This window comes from Rhinolophus ferrumequinum, chromosome 3, assembly GCF_004115265.2.
Source record: "Rhinolophus ferrumequinum isolate MPI-CBG mRhiFer1 chromosome 3, mRhiFer1_v1.p, whole genome shotgun sequence".
NCBI classification, from domain to species: Eukaryota; Metazoa; Chordata; class Mammalia; order Chiroptera; family Rhinolophidae; genus Rhinolophus; species Rhinolophus ferrumequinum.
Genome location: NC_046286.1, coordinates 6,474,415 through 6,492,951, shown reverse-complemented (window position 1 = coordinate 6,492,951; position 18,537 = coordinate 6,474,415). Strand labels below are relative to the sequence as shown.

Sequence of the window (18,537 nt, the reverse complement as noted above, 5' to 3'; positions counted from 1 at the left end):
CATGTCTGTCTCTCTAGACCTCGAGGCAATGAGATGACTCAAGGTGCAGGATATTGGGGAACGGAGCCACACTGATTGGGTTCATATTCAGGCTCTGCTGCGTACTAGCTAAATAATAACCTTAAGCAAGTTATTCAATGTCTCTGTGCCTCAGTTTCCCCCTCTGTAAATTGAGAATAATAGTACCTGAGTTAATGCACGTGAGATGCTTAGAGCAGGGTCAGGCAGGTAGATGCTGCAATGAATGTGGGTGTCTATACCTCTGGCACCCAGAGCAGGGCCTGGGGCATAACAGGTGCTCATTGAAGGCTTCTTGATCGAACCAGCAGCACGTGGGGTTGGTCCTGGAAAGAAGAAAACTGAGGGATGGGCAAGTACAAGCTGAGACGAGGATGGAGGGTCCCCAAGGTTACAGAGTAGTTAGATGACCAGAAACTCAGCGGCCACAACACCCCCATACTCTGGCAACGCTTTTTCCACCTGACAGCAGCAGTTCATTCCAGGATAACAGTTGATTCCAGTTTGTTTTTTTCCCAGTACTTGGAGAACCAGCCTCATGGATTCCCCCACACACACACACCAGCACCACCAGCTGTCACCTCCTCCCCAAAGGTCTGGGTTTCAGCTCCATGGCCCGCCATCCTCCAAACTTCATTTTAACAATTGCAACCTTTTCCCTTTGTTCCTCCAGCCCTAGGGACGCCCTAGCTGCTTCTGCGGTTGTGACCTGTGATACTTCAGTATTCTCTCTTTGCCTTTTCAATTCTTCGGTTACTAATGAACAGTTCTTCATATTTGATTCTGCCTGTTAAAATGACCGGTGTACTTTCTGTCTCCTGATTGGACCCTGACTAATAACACTCATCAGATCCCCAACCTGAGTGGGCTCAGGCTGTGACAGTTAGAAGCGGGAGCCAGCTCCCCACACCCCTGCCTGGCCTCCACTCCAAGGGGAAACAGCTGCTTCAGCCCCTTTTCTGGAATCCTATGGACTACAGAGGGAAGTGCCATCTAATCCGCCCTGGAAAAACCGGGCCAGCAGTTAAACCACACAAACAAAAGAGCTGCAGCTCCACATAGAACGCCGTTGGGCCCAGGCCAAGACAAACAAACAGTCACAGCGATCTGGGCCCCACCAAGGCTTCAGGCTTCCTGGGCCCCCACAGAGGGGGCTCGAGGAGGAGGGGCTGAAACCCCAGAGTCTCTCCTTCCTGGATTCCAAGTCTCCCCTCACTCCCTCCAGGATTCTCCAGAACAGGCTGCCCTGTTCTACTCTAAAACCTTCTGGAAAATGTGGAGCTTTCCATGGCTTACCTTCCTGGTACACATCAAAGACCGTGAAGTGAACATAAGGAGCTTCTGAAAATATCGCTGCCTGGACTTCACCATTGGTATTTATTTATTGGTATTTATTAAAGCTCCCAAGAGTTGCTTGGCAGTCACGATTGGAATCCAGGGAATTAACAGAATGTATTAGAAGCAACTCTCAAATTTGAGATGCATTAGGATTATCTGGAGGGCATGTTAAATCACTGCCCAGCCTCCCCCCAGGTTTCTCATTCAGTAGTTCTGGGGCAGGGCCCAAAAATGTGCATTTCTTACAAGTTCCCGGCTGATGCTACTGGTCTGGGGACCACACTTGGAGAACACCTGGCTATGGAGTCGGATTGCCCAGGTTCAAATCCCAGCTCTGCCTCTATCTACCTATAGAGGTTTAAATGCTGGACAAACAGCCACACATTGTCCCTGCCCGTAATAATGTTCAATGAATATTGTTATCACTGTGAATACAATGATTAGGAGGCCAGGCTACAGAGTTACAGCATGTGACTTTGAAGCATCGTCTTAATCAGGGCCTCAGCTTCCCCATCTCTAAAATGGGGATAATGACACCCTGGCTCAGCCCACTTTACAGGTTTGTGGAAGGATCAAAGGAGTTCCCTGATGTGAAAGTGTGTTGGATACTTATAAAGCCCAGTAGAGAGTTTTATTAGAAAGGGATAAGGCAGGCACAGCCCCATCCTGGAGCCACAGGGCGGGCTCCTTGCTCACCGAGGGTATCTTCATGCGGTGGTGAGAGAGGCATCCTGGCGCCTCCCTCCAGCTGCCTGCATTCTTCCCTGCCACCCTCAGGCACTGACACTCCTGGTTGGGGGCATGGCTGGTAGCTCTTCAAATATCTAAGTGGAAGAGACGGTGCTGTGGGTACAGCACCCCCCACCTCACCAGCATTTCTGCTAAAAACAGAAATGTGGCAGAGACCAAAAGTGTGCAAAGATCTCCCTCCCCAAGCCTTTACCACACTGGCCGGCCAGGGCCCCTTCCTCCTTGACCCTTCTGCTCCCTTTCATACCTGCCCACCCACGCAACTCCGCCCCCCTGCCACCAGGGAGGGGACATGGGCAAAAGCTGCAGTCCCCAGAAAGCCAAGAGGGCTGGAGGAAATGACTGTTCTGCTCAGGTTAGGAACTTGTCCATTTGATTCCATCCCTTTCAGTTCAAGTCACAGACACATCGCATTATCTGTTAGTAAATATGCTAGTTAATGCTTTTTACATTAAAAAAAAAAACAACATATATTTGGGAGGAGTAGCAGCCTCACAAAAGCTGAGTTGGAAAGAGCTGGGAGCCCCTGGCAGTGAAGACATAAGAAGTGAGTTGTACCCCAACACGACTGGTGGGAAGGGACAATCAGGCTTGACTTTACTCAAGGCAATTTGGCAGAACAGGTCAAAAGCCTGAAAATGTGCGTACTCTGACCCAGGGGTTCGGGTTTAGGAATCCATCCCAAGGAAATAGCACAAAATGATGACGCTGCTTTGAGTCTTGGCTCCAATGGTGGGTGACCTTGGGCAAGTGATGGCCTGGTCCCTAAAATGGGGCTTAATACTTGCGTGCCACCCCACAGGGTTGAGGAGGAAGTGACACAAGGCTTTGCATGCAGTAAGTGCTCATGAAGGTTAGCATCTTGGTTGGGGATTCCCCCAGATGCAGACCCCACAACAGGATTTGGGAGGTGAGCCCAGGAGGCAGGTGGGGCAGTGACACAGGAGGAAAGGAAGCGCACACAGGCACCTTTCTCCACGCGGAACGAGCTGCCTGCTTCCGGAGGTGAGGGAGACCGAGGTGTCTCCGTTCCTTTAAGTCTTGCTCAGGTTTAAATGCTCAGGACCATCTGTCTCTGCAACTCTTTTCCGTGAGAGAAAAAGAAAGCTTCCTCTGGTTTGAGCCACTCATTTTGCTTTTCTGGTACATGCAGCTGAGTTTAATCCTTATCTGAAGCTGGAGGCCAGTGGATGTCCCCTCAGGATGTTGTCCAAGGGACCCGTTGTGAAGACCCACTGGGACAGGCAGGTGCTGTGGGGCCAACATCACATCAGGGAAATGATCTCCCCAAGGGACCCCATTCAGCCTACCCGCCCCTTGGAGCCTGAATCCTCAGTGAAGAAATGCGTCCTCGGCAGGGGTTCATCCCTTTTGCCCCAGTCTCCGGCTGACTGGCATGGACACCTCCCCAGGCATACGGTCCATGCCCCCAACGCTTCCTAGAGGCCTCTTCATTACTTACCTGTTTTGGGTCTCTGTTCTGTTAGGCAACAGCCAGCACATCTGACAAGTGAATTGGTGTCAGTGGGTTAACGTGTCACCCTCCCAAGTAGCAAATGTGCATTTCTGACAGTGCCAGGAGGACACAAGGCTGTATACCCAGAGCCAAATGACGTGACACAAGAGGCTGCCCTGCTGCTGGTCTCGTTTCCTCTGTTCCACTCCCAGTTCCTCCTTCCTCCCTTCCCCTCCCTTGGCACAGCTGGCTATGGCCACAGCTCCTACCTCAGCAAATGCCAGATCTCCACCCTCCAGCTCCATTTGGCCTGAGCTACCATACTGAAAGCAAAAGGAGCTGGAGCAGAAAGGAAAATAATAAAACCACTGAAAGAGAAGAAACAGCTGGCAGAATATTGGAAAAATTCCCAGGCGGGAATTCCCAGCCCTCAAGGGCTGTGCCAGGCTGAGGACATTCTGAAAGGGCAATCTTAAAATTTGTTCTTAGCCTTGTTGCCAGCTCATGGGAGTACCTGTCCCCTGGACCGCACCCTGCCCTGGAAGGGTGTATGTACAAAGTTGGAGTTGTGTTTTGAGGGTCAGAGCAGAGCTGGGGTGGGAGGGAGAAGCTGGGGCTCAGGGGAATGGGGGCGAAGGGCATGGACCCTGGTGGGTGGGCTGGACAGTGCCTAAGGGTCCAGGCTTTCCTGGGGTTCGGGAGGCAGGGTCTTTCCCTGAGGCAGAGCACAGTGAGGAGGAGAGGGCTTGGCAAAGCCCAGTGGTCCAGAGGGCGCTCAGTGCAGGTGTGTGGGGGAAGGGGGGGCTCACTAAGAGGCTTTACGGATGGCATCCAGGGGGTGGCAGCCAAAAAAATTAAGTTGGCTGCTCTTCCCTAAGCCAGAGTGAGATCCTACATCCGTTCAGGAAACGTGGATGAAAACTGGAAGAGGTTGAATCAGGGATCTGGCTTGTGCCCCTGGAAGTCTGGAGCCGGCACGCAGTGGTTGGCAGACAGGGAGACAAAAGCAGTGGCACAACCCCGCACGAAAGCATGCTCCAGCCTCCAGCCGCGCACGGGGACCTGCAGGCTGGCCGCCAATAGGCCGGTGCTGGGGTTGCTGAGGAAGAAATGGGAAGGGTCCCGCGGTGTAGGGCTGTGAGGGCCAGACAGGGGTGGGAGAAAGGGAGTGGGTGTGCGGCTCACCTGAACACCGAGCTTGGAGACTGGCTGATGGAATTCGGAGAGAGAACCGTGCCGGACCTTGTACAAATCATCACGTCTTCTGCCCGAGCCTGGGAGGCCTTTTGAGACCCCTGGTTGTCGGCTCAGGGCTCGACACACCAGAAAGCCCCCTCACCCCTCATGAAGTGCAATTAATGATAACAAAAAGAATTATCCACTGTAACGTGCTAGTCAGTCCTCTTTGATGGGAGGAAACAATTTCTGCCAAGTTCATTAATTCCAGGCAAGGTATGGCCTGAGGAATGTTCCCAGCCCTAACTACTGATTCTGTCTTCACTGCTCTCCCCCTCCTATGTGAGGCCAGGGGGTGCACAGCCCCCTGAACCCCCAAGTCTCTTCAGCCACCTGCCTCCCCAATTGACTTCAATTGACACCTGCAGGTTACTTTTCTGAAAGCAGTGATCCCTAACTTCCCCTGTCCGGCACTCGCCACGTTGCAAACCAGCCCCCGTTACCTGGCAACCTCTGCTCTCACCCTTTCTCACTGAGGGTCATGGAGTGGTAGAATGTCAGGGTCAGAGCATGGGCTCTGGGTTTGAATTCCACCACTCAGGGCCTACGCTTCCTCACCCGTGAACTAGAGAAATAACCATAACTACTTCATGTGGGTGTTTTGAGGATTAAATGAGCAAATGAGGATAAAGTACTTAAAACAGTGCCAGGCAGGCAGTCACCTCCATAAATGCGAGCTATTACTACTGATCTTGCTGTTACTCATAGCGTGTCCACAGAGGACAGATTTTCGTTTTGTTCACCAACTTCATCCTGGCGATTCAAACGCTGTCTAGCACACAGCTTCATGAATGTGTGTTGCACTTATTGTTCCACACCCCCTGTTGCACCCAAGCTCGTCCCTGTAACACACTTTATACCTCCCTACCTCCATGCCCTGGAAGGGCCACACGCCATCCCACGTAATTCCCCCTACTACTTCGAATTTCCAGCTCTAGTCTCCCTTCCTCTCAGGGGCCTGCTCTGGGCTCAGAACCTGCTCAAAACGAGCGCTCAGGAAAGGCTCAGTGGTTTGTGGCTGGGGTTTTTTATGCTTTGGCTCCAAAACAGCATTTCCTCAGACTTGGCACTTAGCACTCACTGCCTCCTGGGGTGACCCTGAGAAGTGGAGCCCCCCAAGTACTATACATGTCCTTTATCTTTGCGGCTTTGCCATTCAGAGAGGGCTCCCAGGTGAAGACACCTGAATCATTAGACATGTGGTCTCCAAACCACAGTTTCTGGGCTTCCTAATTGGTGAGTTGAGAGACATGGCATCTGTTTGCCCAAGAAATACGAGCCAGGCAGCTCCACCTCAACAGGCTGCTTTCCCGCCCTGGATGGGGCAACAAACAGCTGCCTCTAACTTGGCTGTTTATGTGCTAAAAAAAGAAATTCCATGGTGACCAGCTGACTCAAGCCAGCTCCCCATGTGAGGCGGTAGTTTCAAAGTAATGCTGATGACACCAAATGTTCTCCACCCAGTCCTTTATAAAAAGAAAAGGAAAAACAAGAGCAACACTTGAGCAGGAGCACGCGTGAGTCAGTATTCTGAAGCCCTGGAGTGTGCAGTGTCAGAGCTGGAGCTGGATCCGGAAGTGTCGGCCTAACAGACCCCTCCCCTAACAGCAGGCTTGTCTTGCAAACTAACCTCCTCTCCCCACCCACCCCCAGATACAGGTGCTCCCCAATTCCTGAGAAGGCCCATCTCACCATGAGGAAGGTGCTCTTTGGAAGGCTGGGCCGGAGACTGGCCCAGAGTGGCAGGGCCAAACCAGGCTGTACACAGACCTCGAATAGCATTTCATGTTTTCTTCACAACCAACAGACATGCACTCATCACACACTAGGCCTTCTTCTAAGTGTATTACATACGTAGCTCTCTCTCCAGCCTCACACACAGCCAGAAAGGCAGGCCCAATTTTCTGCCATTTTACAGGTGGAGAAACTGAAGCTCAGGCAGGGTAACAGGCAGCACTCGAAAATGGCCAGGCTGGATGAAGCGGCTGTGCGGGGCCCAGAATCCATTCTCTGAGTCTGGGGCTACGTGGAATTTAGCACCACCTCCTCCCCTCCAGTACTGCTGCCATGCTTCACGCCTTCCAGTCGCGAGCCTGAACTTTGCGCTCTACCCCACTTCCCCCAGGAGAAGGGCACTGATAAGAGGACATCGCCCAGGTTTATAGTTTCCTCCCAGTCTCTCTGGCGACACTTGGGCCTGCTGCTTCCCTCTCCCCCCACTCAATCACCCTCACACACACACCATTACACTAGTCACACACAGTCACCACCTCTGCGGGATAATGGCTGAGGACTGATAGGCTTGGAGATTTACATTCTAGAAAATCATGCCTGCCTCTCCTTGCTGCCTTTCCCCAGCCACTGGGGATATAGGCTTCTGCCACATTTCATGTCTAATAAATGAGCCCATCTTGAAGGACCATGGTACCCTTGCTTCCACTGCCTGAAGGCAACCCTGAGCGTCCCGATTTTGGAGTTGACGATCCGCTTTCTTCCCCACGCTGCCACCTTGTGACCTGACCCCAGAACTGCGGGCTTTGTGCCCAGGGGATAACCACTTCCCAGGACCCGTGCAGGAGCCAGGTGGGTGGGTAAGGGCCAGCCGAGGAAATGAAGGCACCTCTTCCTTCACCTGCCCCTCACAGGCACACTCCGTGGGCGTGGGAGATGGGTGGATGTGCCACTTCGACCAGCGTGTGGCAGGACCCTATGGCAAAGCCCACACTCGTCATCCAGTCATGGGGTTGTCGGCCTATATCCATGCTTTCTTCATGTCCTTCAGAATCATCCTAATAGTGGCTTCGGCTGAACCTCGGTGAGGAAGATGCAACAGCAGGTGACCGTGTGACCTCCGCCACTAACCCCGGAGCTGCTCGTCACTTCTTCCCTGCAGACTTGGAGCAGCTGCCTCTGGCCTGGAGGGGAGCTCAGAGGGACCCGTGACTGACGCTCCCCTTGACCTCACTGGCCCCACCCAGGGACACTCTTCCTGGTGAGGCAGTCCAGGGCGTGTCCCCACTTTCCTACATGAGCCCAGAGCCATGGTTCAGGCAGTGGTTTCACCCAGTGTCTTATTGTGACTGTTTTATTTTTGGTCCTTGGTGCAGTGGGATGAATCAATCCTACTCCCAAGGTGATGGATCATGGTCGTCACTGCTCCTGGCCAGCCGTTTTATGTATTCCTCTTTACTCTGTGGGTCACTCCCATTCCCTTAGGGCGCTCCCATAGCAGCCAGCCCAGTATATTCTTTTATTTGTATGCGTTCTCAAGTGCAGGGTTTTGTAGGCACGGACTGCCACACAGCATTGTATAGTGCCTTCTTTCCTTTTCGTACCAGTATTATTGAAAGTGTCTGGGACAGGGTTTCTGTATACAACATGCAGGAGAGTGGTAGTGCCTTAAGAGTTCACTGAGACTCTGTATTAATGATCACGGAAGTGACTGCACTTTTTCTCAGTGGTTTCCTAGAACATACAACCTGAGGATCGTGGACCGTGGGCGCCCCGACCAGGCATGGCTGTTCGGAGGCCTAGGTCCCCACCTCAGCTCAGCTCTGCTCTGCCAGAACACTGAGACTTCCAGCAGGTCTTTCACCCTCTGACCCCTACGTCCTCATCCATTATTCAGCAGGTTACACTAAGGCTCTTCTAAGGTCCCATCTACCTTCAAGTCTTTGACACTCAGAAAGCTGTTGTCTAGGACTCACCAGCCCTAGTAGTCAGTCATCTAATAGATTCTTACTGAACACCTACTCCGAAGCCAGAAGATCTAGGTTCCAATCCGTTTCCCCACTTGCTGGGTGACATTCTACAAATTACTTAACTATTCTGTGCCTCTGCTTCCTTAAATGGAGTCAGTTAACAGCACCTACTCTCCGAGGGCTGCTGTGAAGATTAAATGAGTTAATATAGGTGAACAGTGTCTGGCACCTACCAACCAGTCAGTGAAGTTTTTTCATTTAAACCCTATAATAGCCCTATGAAGTAGTATAATTAGTGCCATTTTACAGATGACAAGATCAAGGCTCAAGGAGCAAAGTAACTTGCCCAGGCTTGCATAAGGATTGCCAGGATTGCCAGGTCTCCAGACTAAATGTTGTGTTCTTCCCACCCGAGACAGCCGTAGGGCCTTGATCCCCAATGTACAAAACCTTCCTTGTGCTCATCTGAGTGATGAGAGGTACCCCAGGGGCCACTGTGGAGAGTTCCTGGCCCTGGGGGTCTTCAGTCCTCATCAGCCTCCTCCTCTCATACTATGACCTCGACACTTAATGGCCTCTCTGAGAAAGAGCTTGCTTCCTCCAGGGGTTTTGTGGGGATCCAGGCCCACCGATGCCAAGCCTATTCATAGCACATATGGCTTGGCGGGGCTGGGCTGGGGGAGCGTGGGCTCATGGGCTCAGGCCTTGGGTCTAGTCCTGGCTGCAGAATTCCATACTCAGGGGAATTTTCCTTCTCTAAGCTTCAGCTCCCACATCTGTACAACGGGGGTAGTAACTCTTAACAGGGTCGTGTGAAGACTAAGTTTTAAGAGACTATTTCAGTCTTGACGCAACACTAACACTTGCCTGGCCCCTGGAGAACTTGCCTTGCATGAACCGTCACCCACCATGCATGTAATGTTTTTCCTTTCCCCTCTAGGAAAATGACCGTCTAGACTGCCATCCTTATTCTTGGTCTGGAGTTGCCAATTCTAGAATATCCCTGATGGAAAGGAACTTGCAGCCCATCTGGTCCCAGTGTGGCAAACTTACCTCCTACCAAAGGCCACCTCTGCCTGAAGCAATAAATGGGGGTGGGGGGGTCAGAGTTCAGCTCAAGGACACTGTGGTCCATTTGCTCCCGGGTGCAGTGTGGAGAGGGCAGAGGCCGCCATGTGGGGTCCATGCCACCTCTAGCCCAACTGCCCCCTCCTACAGATGGGCAAACCGAGTAAGTGAAATGAAAATCCCTCCTATTCCTTCACCTGACCCTCAACGTTAACCAGCTCTGACTGCCGTGTTAGCACAGGAGACGGGTTTGTGCGCCACCTGAACCAGCATAGGGCAGGGCCTACATCACACGTGGTGATTACAACCATCACACAATTGGGATCATAGGCTAACGTCTATGTCTTTTTGTCTTTCTTTAGAACTATACTAATAGATTTCAGGAAACAATTTATTCACAATCCACTTGACCTCCACCTCAATGAACTGTAACCATTAAAACCGTGTGTATTTGTTACTTCAGCCATTAAAATAGTATGTTTTAGAAAACAATGGAAATACTTGCTGGGACCCCTAAGACAGCCAGCTGGAAAACAAGAAAGGCCAGAAGAAAGCAAAGCGAGGGAGAAGCCCTGGAGAGCACTTACTAATGGTAGGCCTAAGGGCAGTGCAAGCTCAGGAGCCCTGGGAAAGGAAAAGGGACCTAAAAACCCTACCTAACTGGCTTGTTTATTCACATCCTGCCCACTCCCAGAACTCGAGGGCTGGGTAGGCCAAGAAACAGAAGTTTATCTCCAGTGGGGAATGGTAAGTAAAGTCGTCACGAGGGAAATATGGTATCGTGGACTCAGGCTCGCTGAACACCTGGGAGTTCAGGGACAGGTGTCTGAGACCCACCTCTGGGCACCCAATGCAGGGCACTTCTGAGGCCCCTCCTGGACTTGGACTCAGGAGCTGTGGGTTTCAAACCTGGCTTAACCTTCCCACTATCTTCGTGACCTTGAGGAAGGGACTTCCTCTTTCTGGAATTCAGTTTCCTCATTTGCAAAGTGGGGCCATGATACCACCTCCCCTACACACAAACGAACAAACTTTCCACACCCAGCACAAAGAATAAAGAAAAGAGGATACAAAAACTGAGAAAACCCGAAGCTCCTGGGTCATGTTTTTCCTTTTTAGTTTATGTGTGTCCTCTAGTATTTTCTGCCAGGGTCATGGATTACCTTTTAATTAAGTATGAGTCAAGGGGATGAAATAGAGCTAATGTAAAGGAAAACACTTGACAACTTTCAGCGCCTCCCGTGTGCCAGCAACACCTGTTGCTTTACACGCATTACCTCAGGTTTTTGTCCCGACCAGCCAGGAAGGGAAGCAGCGTGGCTCCCACTTCTCAGCTGCAGAAACTGAGTTCCCAGAGAAGTGAGGCTTCACTATTAGGAGAAGCCGTGGCGACGTGGCAAGAGGGGGTGGACAAATGCATGGCAGTGTTACCCAGGTCAGCACTCCAACTCTGGGAAAGCAGAATCTTCTCCCTCTCCTGCAACATGACCACAGAGTCTGAGAAAAGCCATCCCCATCAGAGCCATACTCCGGGGACCTGCTCTGGGTCAAGGTCAGTTTAACTTATTATTAAAGAACAGCCTCGTGTCCAGCCAGCTTTCAGTGTATGAACTTACTTTAAAAAAAAAAAGAAATGCTTGCACCTGGTATTCTCTTCAGTAGCAACACAATGCACTTTCTAAACAAAATGCCGATTATACTGTGATAAGAAACATCTAACAATGATTTAATATCTTTCCGGAAAAAGAAAAAAAAAAAGAGCAAGTTCAATTTCTAAATGTCCTGCCATTTGTAGGCAGATTGCTTCTTTCAAAAGGCAAGTGTGGATAAATGGTATTTTGGAAATCCTCTGGGTAGGTAACCCACTTGTTCTCCTGTGCTAGAGCCACCACCTGTGTGCACCCTGGTAACAGTGCCCCACCCATGCTGCCCCACCCCGATACTGAAACCCGGGCTGATGGGGAAATGCTCGGAGCCGCCCGGAGGAATGGGGCAGACAAGTCCCTCTGCGAACCAAAAAGAAACACCCTCCTTGTAAGAGCCAGCACAATTCTCACGCTCACAGGTGTCTGTCTACCTGTTGCTCAAGAGTCTAACTCTGGCCCCAGTGAGAAAAGTGATAAAAAGGCGAGATCAGGGGACAGCCTTTGGGGCTGGCACGGGCACAAACCACGGGGTGAATCAGACCTGCAATGACTCCTGGAGCCTTGTACTGTTTGCCCTCCGTCTGAGGTTTTATCTGCCAGGGAGATGGGCAGGCGGCCAGCGCCCTCTCAGGTGAGGGGTTGAGCAGCCAGCCTGTGGCATGCTGCCACACCAGATGTCATGACTGGTTCCTGAGAAGCAGCACTTCTCAGGGCCGGAAGTCAGGAGCCCAGCACCCGGAGACGGCTCCAGCTGGGCTCCATGGGTCCTTCACCTCAGGCTCTTTATCTGCAGAGGAAAGGTGTGGGCCGCATAAGGAATTCTCACACTGTGCTGTAGGCGTCTGACACTTGATTGTTTAGAATATATGCCTAGGTCTACCCATTTTTTAAGAGCATCTTTTAAAACATGAAATCTACTCAACCATGTGTGTATTTGAACATGCTGAAATGAATTTGTTTCTAGATTTTCAGGGGCAGACCTTTCTATCCTGTCACTTCTGGGCTTGCAAAATGAGGTGTTAAAAAATGTTACCATTTGCACTGACCAAAATACAGGAAAAATTGGGTTCTGAGGTCAATCTAAGACTGCATTCACCAAATCACTATTTTTCCTATCTTTAGAAGCCGATATTATCTACCGTGTTTCCCCAAAAATAAGACCTAGCTGGACAATCAGCTCTAATACGTCTTTTGGAACAAAAATTAACATAAGACACAGTCTTATTTTACTATAAGACACGGTCTTACCTAACATGAGACCGGGTCTTATATTAATTTTTGCTCCAAAAGACGCATTAGAGCTGACTGTCCAGCTAGGTCTTATTTTTGGGGATAACACGGTACTAGACTTTTGTTTTTTATAGCAATATCATTGAAATTGTTTTATGTATTTTACACTTATTTTCATTCCAAAAAAAGGTTTGGCTAAGTTTACAGGTTTAGAAATCACCGTATCTTATGACCTCTGAGTTCTCTAGCTGACTTTCTACTATCTAATCTAAATCCTGAACAAATTCACAGGGTCTTAAACTTGTCCACATAAAGCCTTCAAGTTTCCTGCCTTTGCTTTTATGCACATCTTTCTTTATATAGCTGGCTTTCTAGCCAAATCCTTCAACACAGCTCAAGTACAATCTCTTCTACAAAACACTTCACATGGCTCTTAGGCCTAAGCCCGTTTCTTCCTCTGCAGAACAGTCTCCCTCAAGTGGTAAGGTTTAAGAGAGCTGGTGGTTTGTGTATGTAAAAGGCTGGCACCTGAGTTCAAGTAATGCTAATTATTATCACTATTGTCTTTATTGCTGTCTTTATTGTCACTGGCAGAGTGGAAGACTTTGGAGTCCGAGGAGACTCACTACTACTAAAGAGATGTGTGACTTGAGACAAATACTTTGGTCTAATAGTCTCAATGGGGCAGTACTGCCTCCTGGTGGGTGACTGGGAATTTGACTTTTCTTAAATTTGTCTTGTCACACTGGTGAGGGAGCATAGCCGACTCTAGGGAACTGAACCTACTACAGATATAAAATGTTAAAAATATTTGCATAAGGCCATTAAAGAGAGAATGATTAAATGGAATACATTGTCCAGAAATAATTGAGTAATTAATTACCCCATGCATTTGGATTACTGTTTTTCCTAATCGTTATTCCCTTCCATCAAAGGATGGATACTACCCTAAGTGCCAAAAAAATGTATGCAAATGGACCCTTTGGTCAACGTTGCTCCCGCAGTCGTTCGCCGTAATCAGAAGTATCTGGACGCAGATGGGAACCACTCTGAGCACCTCTTCTAACTGCAGCAGACGTGACTTGTTTTCATCTTGTTACAGGTATATATTACAATTTTTTTTCCTTTCTTAAAATGTGCATACTTCTTTGGCACTCTGTAGTTAATACTTAGTGTAAGTGCCAGGAACTGTTTTGATCTCATGTATTAATTCAATTAAACCTTCATAACAGCCTTATATAAGACAGGCACTCCATTTTCTCCCCTCCCCAGTTATATGTGAGCTTTTTTGACATTAGCTTTAAGGCCCAGCTTATTGGTGAGATTATACTTCCTTTCTCCAATTCAGCAGTCTGTTGTCTTAGCATGTTCTGCTTCAATTAAGCTTATTTCCCCCTCATATTCAGGTAAGTCTGATCTACTTGGCTCTAGTTTTTATTTTGGAATCTATATGTGCCTTCACTCTGAATTTTTCTGTAGGTCAAGTATGGAATGGGTGAAGCATCTGACTTCTAGCAGTCATACCTAACACATACAGAAATACATACTATTTTATAAACTGCTTTTTCTGTGTTAAGGCTTTATCTTGACTTTAAAAAAAATAATGAACATCGAATATAGGTTTCACTTAAGAAGTCAAGGATCATTACAGAATATATTTACCAAATGGGGCCCCAAGTCTGATAGGGTTGATTGAGGTCATTCTCCCTGTCTGAGCTTGAGTAAACAGGAGACCACCTCAAAATCAAGAGCTGATGAGAAAAAAGCACTTGTGCTCAGCACATGGTAATTCAATTTTAATTCCCTTCCTGTCTCATCTCCTTTTTCTCCCACACTTTTCTCAAAGGGTATCCCCAACACCAGCACAGCAAATGTAACAAGGGAAAGCAGAATTTTCTGCTGGCAACAATCTCACCCAACTGCGCAACTTGTAAAGCACACACGCATAGAAGTTCCCACTTCAGGTAAACTAAGTCAGAGCCTCTAAGGATAAGAGCCCAGGTATTTTCAAAAGTTCCCCAGTGGATTCCAATGTGCAGCACAAGATGGAAAAAAACAACAAAACACTGACAAACACAAAGAATCATCAGTAATACCCTGTGAGGTATGTTTTTATTATCCCAAATTTTACAAAGAAATTAAAGGTAAGTGACTTGATTCAGGCACATAGCCAAAAGATGGAAATTTGAATCCAGAATGGCCTAATTTGAAAAGCCATTTTTAAAGAGCCATCTAACAGTTTTAATCCTTCATCCTCTTTCCCATCTGCCTATCCCGCATTGCAGAAGTCCCTTTTTCTTTAAAAAACTGCCCAGACTCCTTTAACCACAAATGTCCCTCCTGACATTGGGCCCCTCGAATCAATGATCCTGCAAACTGGACAACGGTCTCAAAAGTTAAGGACCGGGGTCAGTGGAACACTCAGTACACACGGGGAATGCAGGAATGCTGGCACTCTTGCCTACTCAACACCAAAAGGAGTCAATATTGCTAAAAGCTTCCTGAGGGCATTACTGCGTACCAGTCAGTGTAAGCCTCCATGACAGCTGTTGTTTACTGAACACAAGTCATGCCCCGTTGAGTGCCATACACGCATCCCATCACTACGTTCTCATAGTAACAGTAGGAGGTAGTTGTTTCCTATTGTTATACCCATTGTAGAGATGAAAAAAGTGAAACCCCAGACGTAATACAGCTGGTCCAAAGTCACCCCGGCTACTGGCTTCAAAGCCTTAGTATCATACTGCTCCCTGGAACTACCACCTAGATTAACTGTTGGGATAGTCCTTCTCCCAGTTGTCATGGTGTCCCTGCGTGACCTCGGGCAAATCAACCCTCTCACCTCTAAACACAGGACTGGACTTTGGACTCCAGGCTTCTTCTAGTTAATCTACACCTGTTCCTGCAACCTGGGTTACACTGTTCCGGCTCAATCACTGCTGGTCTGCGACCTTGGCCTTGTTCAGCCTTCCCTGTACTTCAGTCTCTTCCTCAATAAAGCAGGATGACCACATCCGCATTACTAATACCCTTTTGATTAATTTTTCTTCCTGTCAACTGCTGTCAAGTCCAAAAAGTTGACCCCGGTTCAGGAACCAGTCTTGGATGATACACATGTACTTAAACTTTACCTTAAAAACCTTTCCTTTTCTACTTCTCTACTAAGAATCAACATCATTTAAGGAACGTCATGGAACATTCTTCCAAACCAACAGACTGCAGGTACTGGTGGACAATTAAAAAGCTTTAAGCATCAAGTCCACTGTTAATATCTAAGTGATCAAATGTGCCACTTAACCTAGACCAGTCTTTTTTTCCCCAGCAACTAAGAAATGCTGCACAATAGACTCCTAACTTGGGCCAACTGGTTTTGGAACCAGAGAAGGTCCTACCATGAATCTTTGCAACCGCCTCACCTGGCCATGGAATTCTGGGGTGTTCCCCGTAAGATTCCATTAAAAAAAAAAAGGAACAAATTGTGCACTTTTCTCTGTGACAATAATTTAAAAGGCCCTAAAGGTTTGATGTTCACCAGCCCTTGTCTAAAATGCAGTACTCACCAATGTTGCTCACATTCCTAAAAGGATTAAAACTGAGGTCAAGAGCAGGAGACCGATTAGCCAGAACCCAGCCATAGCTTTGAAGCACAAGATTAAGTTAACACGGACACAGAATCAAGGTCGGCCCATCCACATCAGCACGGCTTTGTCCTCCTTGAAAATGATATTCAGTCGTTGGAGTATCAGTTAACAGCAAGACAAAGCTAGGTAGGTTTCTGCCAAGAAATGTCTTAAAAACCATGATAGCTGCCCAGATGACGGCACGTATTGTGGATTTATATATTACATATACACCTCAGACGTACACGCATGCTTCAATTGTGTAAAAGGAGAAAGGTCAAGGACACACTTTCTAGCTGTAAAAATACTTGATCACGTATGCCTAACTTTCAAGACAAAAATCTTAACAAGTTGCCTCTAATAGAAAGACTGAAGAGGTCACTATTTTCCAATGTAGGTACAAGTCACATTGTTTCACAACTAAAAGGATGTGCTCTAAATCCTGACAACCACTGAATGGCAATTTTACCATTGGGCTGAAAAAGTAAAAATGTAGTGGAACAGAAAACAAGGGCTTTCCACCTCAGGGATGATGTAGATGCCTGATCACTGCACTGTACACCTGAAGCTGTATAATAATGAATGTCAACTACAATTCCATACACACACACACATATAACTATATTATACACACACACACACACACACACAGTTACAGGAAGTGGAGTTCAGCATTAGGAAGACAGTGGGAATGTAATGGCTGTGTGATGTCAGAGGAGTAGTATTATGGGGGGAGGGGGGTGATCACAGTGTGAGGGATATAAATGATGTCTATTACATTGTTTTGTACACCTGAAATTAAAAAAAGGGGGGCTTTGAATTCAAGGCTGGCCTGGTTTCTGAATACACCACTTTAAGTAGGACAAGTAATGAATAATGTGAGGAATTTTTTTCTGCCCTTTTAACAGTGACACCCTAACACAATGTTTGGCAAAGGAGTCTTCAAAAATTTCCTTTCCTGGAGGGTCCACAAGGGTGGAGAATTTTAAACTTCCTCTCCTGACCACCCCAATTATCTGCACTGCAGCTTCCAGCACCCAAAAAGCAGCTTAATTTCAAAGATTCAGTTCTTTAGCCCTCTCCAAATCTTCAGTGTGCTCATTTACTCCTTACAAAGTGGGCAACTCAACCTCACTTCTGGAAGCCAACTTTATGTCATTGTCAATGTAAGTCCTACCAGGACTGCAAGTTCAGTCAATTTCTTGTCCCCATTAAACCTGGCAGCTGGGATACATGAGCCAGCCATTTACTTCATGAGTGCAGTCGGACACTCCCAACTTCTTAGCCTTCCTTTCAGTACTAAAGCTGGACAAATTAACCCACACCTGCTTACTTGGCAGTATGGCTCAGTCAAAAAGCATCAGACCGGAACTACTTCATTGTCTTAGAATCCTCTTTTACCTCTAAACCCTAGGGCAGTTAGCTGCACACTCACTTGTTCCTGCCCTCTAAACTACTTCATGATTAAGGTACTACTCTTCACCTGATTCTTTCCATAGTCTTTCCTTACCTGGAGCTCTGTCCCTGCCAACCCCCACCCCCCCACCCCAGTCTGACCCAAGGCACTTGTTTTTTTTCCTCTGCTGCCAGCTAAGGGGCTTTTCAAAGGGCACTCAAATAAAGATTTGCAACCTCACTCCAGGTCCAAGAGCCTTTCTTTTAGGGCATGTAAAGCTCTACAACCAACACCTCTTAAATTATTCTAATCTAAAAACAGGGCGGAACATGAAAAAATTGTTTAGTCCAAGGTCTCAACATAAATGAACTCAGGTTAAATACAAGCACTTTCCTTCTAGACACTGAGCTGTTGTTATGCCCTTATCACTGTGTCCTCCCATTCCCCACTAAGTGCCTGAGCCATGGACTGCCATGTAGGGAAGGTATGACCAAAAGCGATTCAATGACAAATCAACATTCCAATTTGCATTTACTTGTAAAGCACTCTTGTTGGTTTTATCTAAAATTCGTTATAAAAAAATTTTGGTGGCAGAGAGCCAGCTACAATGGGTTAAAACAAAGTTACCAGCTGCTTAAGCTTGAAAGGACTTAGAAATTGTTTCCTAAGGGAAATTTTCTTTCAAAAAAATTTTAGCTCTCAAAATTTACAATGTTTTTTATACTGATCTTTTCCATTTCCTTGCCAAATGACAATAGTAACCCACCCTGGAAATTCAGCAACATTTCCCCTTGGATCTCAAGTTTTGGGGCTTGTCAGCAAATAACCAAACACTAAAGGATGCTAACTTGCCCCAAATGAAATCTGAATGAGGTATGTATCAAAATGAAGGTGCCCATTCGCAAGTGCCAAGGATTTTACAAAGAGCAGACTTGTCTGGAAGGCTTAATTTTGCTCCAGAAATAAAGATAAATATTCTCCATCTCAGGACCTCTCCAAATGATGAATGCATCAATGTTTTCGGAGATTTTTACTTCAAGACTAGGTACATACATGTACTAACTCACAGTAAAGGCAC

The 18,537-nt window shown here is 47.7% G+C and overlaps 1 long non-coding RNA gene across 1 annotated transcript in view; it reads left to right on the top strand.

Moving 5' to 3' along the window:
• The window catches only part of LOC117015703 (uncharacterized), a 28,830-nt gene extending 18,732 nt beyond the window's left edge, over positions 1-10,098 (top strand). Inside the window, exons 2-4 of the long non-coding RNA XR_004421779.1 lie at positions 692-1,391; positions 7,581-7,790; positions 9,440-10,098. This is a non-coding gene — a long non-coding RNA (uncharacterized LOC117015703). The remainder of the gene's footprint in view (positions 1-691; positions 1,392-7,580; positions 7,791-9,439) is intronic.
• Positions 10,099-18,537: the final 8,439 nt, after the last annotated feature.